This window comes from Hipposideros armiger, unplaced genomic scaffold (assembly GCF_001890085.2).
Source record: "Hipposideros armiger isolate ML-2016 unplaced genomic scaffold, ASM189008v1 scaffold_20, whole genome shotgun sequence".
Lineage (NCBI taxonomy): Eukaryota > Metazoa > Chordata > Mammalia > Chiroptera > Hipposideridae > Hipposideros > Hipposideros armiger.
In genome coordinates, this window is record NW_017731370.1 from 1,773,464 (window position 1) to 1,778,944 (window position 5,481).

Below are 5,481 nucleotides of genomic sequence, written 5' to 3' on the forward strand. Positions count from 1 at the left end.
ATATATATATATATATAGGGCACCAAGTACTATTAGAAACCTAAAGGGAAAGGTCTCTAACAAACCAGTTAGCTCCTAAATGGAAGAAACTCTTTGCAATTTTTCCGAGCACCTCAACTGTTGTCGAGCTCCAAAGAGTCAGTGGCTGAGTCCACTTCCCTCGAATCAAACTTATTTCATTTAAGTCTCCACAGGACTCCCTAGAAGGAAGACTGTCACTCCTGTTCCTGTGAGCCAAATAAAGACCTTAAGCTCCTCTTCAAACAGAACTGCTGGAGCTGCTCATTACTGTTTTTGTCTTAGAACCCCAGATTTCCTCTGCGGCACTAGGTCTTATCTACGCCTTCCAGCTAATTAGACAGGGACATGCATCTTAGTCTACTTGGCTCCGGAGATTAAAATAGCCCCCAATAATCAGTGCTTAACCGTTCTTTTGAAGACTCATATAAGGGCAAAACGGGCCATATAACTCATTCCCCTCTTAATAAGCTTCAGTATCACCAAAGGTGTAGGCATAGGCATAGCCAGGCAGTCTACCTCTCTAGCTTACTACCAAAGCCTATCTAGATATCTCTCTGATAGCCTAAATAACATATCTAGGAACATCATTGCTTTACAAAATCAATTAGAATCCTTGGCAGGAGCAGTCCTTCAAAATCACAGGATTAAACCTCCTAACCACCAAAAAAGGGGGGCTGTGCTTATTTTTAGAAGAAAACTGTTGTTTCCATGTTAATCCATTTGGCATAGTCAGATATGCTGCCCAAAGTTCAAAGATAGAGCTTCCAGGATCAACCAGCAATTAAGCGAACCTTGGGGATCTTGGTCCAAGGTTTGGAGTTGGGCATCCTTGCTTCTTCCCCTTGTGGGGCCATTGCTAATCATCATTTTAACCCTTGTTTTTGGACCCTGCATCCTGAATCTTTTAAGAAAATGTATTTCTTCCCACCTATAAGCCATCAACTTCCAAATGACACTTCAACAGGACTCTGGGCCAGTTTCAGGGTTGAAGATAATCCAGAAATCCTACTCTCACACCTAGACCACATAGGGTGGGAATTTCATAGTTCACCAAAGTCTCATAGATATGAGACCCTACTACTATCTGGGAGAGATGATATGGGTCAAGTGAGTAGCCCCCCACCAAAAAACTAAGTTTTCTTTCCTATAAGGATTTTAAGTTTCCTTTCCCTTAAAATTTCCTTTTTCCCAGTTTTTTTATCTCCTATTCCGTGCTTTAGATAATTGCCCTAAAGCTTGTGTTTCATACTTGTTGATTGTAATCATGAAGCCTAATGTTCTTTCGAACCCATCCTTGGCCTAGCTCCTGGACAATTAATGTCACCTGAATAACTGGTTAAACAGCCACAGGCTCCATAAAGTGGACGGATTTTCCATCAGGTAGCCACCCTGCATCAACAGCTTTGAGCTCTGCTCTTTAAGCCAACACTTTTAAATTTATTAATTAAAATCTATTTTTCCTCATTCAGGGGCCTTGGGGATACAGGTGATACCCCAGCAAGATTACCAATCCCAATCAAAGAAGCCAGTACGGTCTTCCAGGTGGATCTTGAGACACCTTCCTCTCATCTAAGATCAGATAGGGCGAGAGTCCAGTGAAAACCCAATAGGCAGGGACAGCTCTATGCCCCTGCCCAGCAGGAAGCAGATACAGAAAAAAAGACCTCCTGTCCCTCAAATTCCTGTAGAGATTTTATGGTGATCAAGTCTCAAGGGGAAAACAAGGCAGGCAGTTAGAGGCAGGCATTGGGTCTCTGCATTCCTGCACGTCCAACAGAACAGAATGTGGCTGCCCAAAAGACCTCCTGTCTCCACCCAAAGTTTCCCCTTCGCACTATAATTATCGTATTCCCCCATGTATAAGACACTCCCATGTATAAGATGCACCTTAATTTTGGGGTCCAAAATTTGAAAAAAAATGTATTACACAAAGTTATTGAACTCAAGTTTTATTCATCATAAAATTCATACAACGCCTCATCACTTGCAGGAAATGCAAGTAAAAAAATCTACAACCACTGTATAAGACGCACCCAGTTTTTAGACCCCAAATTTTTCAAAAAAGGGTGTGTCTTATACCTGGGAAAATACTGTAACTACCCCTATGAGGAAAAATGGGTATAAAATACCCAACTAGATTAAACCAGTCACTCACACCTGCACAGTAAAAGCCACAACGAGATTCATTCCACCTGGGCCTCTTTATACCATCATTATAATACCATACATATGCCCAGAAGTTCATTAATATCATTATAACAGACTGAATTCTGGGAAGGAACATGCACAGTCTAAAATGATGAGTTAATAGCCTCTTGTCAATCACAGGTGTCAATCAAGTGGTCCCACGCCCAGAGAGGAACAACCAATTCTAGAGGGGAAAAAAAGGATAAAAACTCCAAGTCCTAGTCAGTAAGAGCCTTTTGAGCGCCTTCTTTTGCTCGGCCTGCTCAAACTCTTTGGAGTGTACTATCTCTTCTAATAAACTTGTTCTTCACTATTTTACCTTGGTGTCTCACTCAATTCTTTGCTCGAGGTGCCAAGAACCTGGACACAGGCACTGAGAAGGGCCTGCTCTCCAGTAACATTCTTTAAGATAAAGGTTAGACTTTGGGGGCTGGCCGAGTGGCGCATTGGTTAAGAGCTGTCTTGGGATGCCAGAGGGCCCCAGTTCGGATCCTACACATGAGGGCCAGTGACACTGCCCTCTACCAGCTAAGATGCTGAACAACAGCTCAACTTGGAGCTGGGCTGCCATGAGTCGCCGNCTGTCTCTCTCTGCCTCTCTGCCTCTCCCTCTCTCTTTCTCTCTTTCCCCTTCTCCCCCCAACCTCAGCTAGGCCCAGCCATTCTCTATCACTAATAAACCCTACTTGCATACTAATCAGCTTGCTGACCTCTGATTCTTCACTGGGTTGGCAAGAAGAACCAAGACTCCCATAAAGATACTACAGCAACTGACTAATAAAGTGAGTATGCTCTCTCAACTTTACTGACCAGCATTTTATGTTGGTTGTTAGGAGTTCACTTACTTTACAACTTTCCAAGACAACTAACTTCAAATACAACTAAGCACTCCTGAAACCTTTCCACAGAATGAACTGACATATACCTACAGGATTTCCAGGGTAGAAACCATTATTCTAAAATCCTCTACCTCTTATCTTGAAAATAATTTAATTTTAACATAAAAAACTTCTTAAATGCCAACCAACTAAATTACTTAATATTCCATCCCCACCAATCTTTTGGTAGAAATGGTGCTTTAAAACAGTAATTATTTTGCTGTGTAGCTTCACATACTCCCTGGTAAAAACCCATAGATACCTTAGTGCTCCAGTCTGAGAAGCAAGTTCACAGAGATGCCGCTAAAAGCTGCAAAATGTAGTTTATATTCAATATGCGGTCTACTCTTCTAACTTAAAAAAAAAAGAAAAAAAAACTAAAGAAGCAGAGTTTTAAAAAAACTTTCAATAGATTTGGAATACAGATGGAACGACAGAGAAATGTGAATAATTTTTTAAGAGGTATATAGTACTCATTACACATCTACTTGAGGGGATAAGGCCTTCTTCCTTACAATGTACAGTTATTATTACCAATTTTACTATCTACAACTTCACCTTTTCTAATAGTTGTTAGTGTTTTAAATTAAAAACAAGCATCATGGCATTATGAATTATAATCCATAAAAAATTATATAATACACATAATATAACTAAAAATCTTTCCAAAAATCAAATATAACTAGTAGTAAACATATAACACATACACATAGCAATGCTTTTAGAAAACAAAAGGCAGCATTAACAGAGGATAAATGAAGAGGATGTAAAGCCAGAAGGCTTGGATTCAAATTCAGACTTTGCCACTCAACAGCAGTATGACCTTGGGCAAGCTTACCCGGTTCTACCTCAGGGTCCTCATTTGTAAAATGAAATAATGATAGTACCTGCTACTAATAACAGTACCTACTCCATGGGGTTATGATGATTACATAAGTTAACATTTATAAAGCACTTAAAACTAAATGTTTTTTTTAACCTAAAAAGCAAAGAATATGTGTCATTAAAATAATTTTCTGTTTTATATTGTCTCAATCAAGTTCTTGGTTACTCAAAAATTAAATCTAAAAATTAAGCTTTGCTAATAGTTATATAAACTTCTGTATTTTAAGACCATTAGAGTTCATGTGCCTTCCTCGGTATCAGATATAATATAAGGAAACTTAGCCTAATGTTTTCCCTTAAATGGTTCTAGCCCACTGTTACATCCCTGATAAAGAGGCTTAGACCCCAGAGAAGGCCAGGAATTTGTTTAAATGTCTTTAACAACAAAGACAAAAAACAAACAAACAATAAATGAAGAAAGAAAGGAACAGTGAAACCAGAGTATGGGACCAAAGACAGGTCAGACTTTTGGCCACACTTAAAAACAACACAGGGCTAAAGCCACCTCAGTGCACTCCAAAAGCCCCAGGGAAGAAAACGACAGATAAAGAAGCCTGCTTTGGATGTGGAAGCCCAGACTACTGGAATAAGGAATGTCCTAATCTTGCAAAAGAGCCGTGCAAACTGAAGGGCACTGGAGGAGGGATTGCCCCCTATTCTGAAGGGAGCAGGGACCAACTCCTTCCCACAAATAGCTGTGATCACTGTTGGGCCTAAAGTTCCTGGCGGCTCCCAAGCTGTTCTCATCACATGGGTGAAACTGCAGGTGACCCTAATGTGGCAGGTAAACCTGTTAATTTCCCAATTAATGTAAAAGCCATTTATTCTGTCTCAATTGCTCACTCTGGACCTTTTTCCTCTGAAAACTGCTTGGTTGTAAAGATAAAGAAAGCCCCCAGATTTGGGCTCATGTTACTTAGCCTGTCCCTTACCATTGGTCTATACCAGGGGTTGGCAAATTGTGGTTCGCGAGCCACTTGCGGTTCTTTGGGTATGTTCAGTCTCAAAAGTTTGCCGACCCCTGGAAGAGCCAATTCTGTCCCTCACAATTTAAAAATTATTTAAGAGCCATAAATATATTTTTCATAATCACCATTATGTGAATATCCTTTAAAAATTTATAAATGAAACTATGATAGTTTTTCATTTTCAATTTTACTTCAGAGCCTCATGTACGTATCCAAAGAGCTGCACGTGGCTCGCAAGCCACAGTTTGCTGACCCCTGGAAGCTCTTCAGTCTCAAAAGTTTGCCAACCCTTGATCTATACTTTAGAGGAAATGTAAAATAAGCAAATCAAACTTAAAAAGGAATCTGGAAAAGTTTTATCAGAAGATCTCCAAGCCCTGGCTCCAACTGCTGCCCATTGCTTTAGATTCTAACCTCAATTCTGTTATGCCCTACGTTGTTAGCTTAGGAAAGGTTCAGCAGTCGCTTAAAAAATATAGGGCAGGGCAGGGCCGGCCGAGTGGCACGACGGTTAAGAACTGGCTTGGGATGCCAGAGGGCCC

At 40.4% G+C, this 5,481-nt stretch overlaps 1 protein-coding gene across 1 annotated transcript in view; it reads right to left on the bottom strand.

The window, feature by feature from the left end:
• MACROD2 (mono-ADP ribosylhydrolase 2) overlaps positions 1–5,481 on the bottom strand; it is an 87,701-nt gene that overhangs the window by 50,171 nt on the left and 32,049 nt on the right. The window lies entirely within an intron of this gene.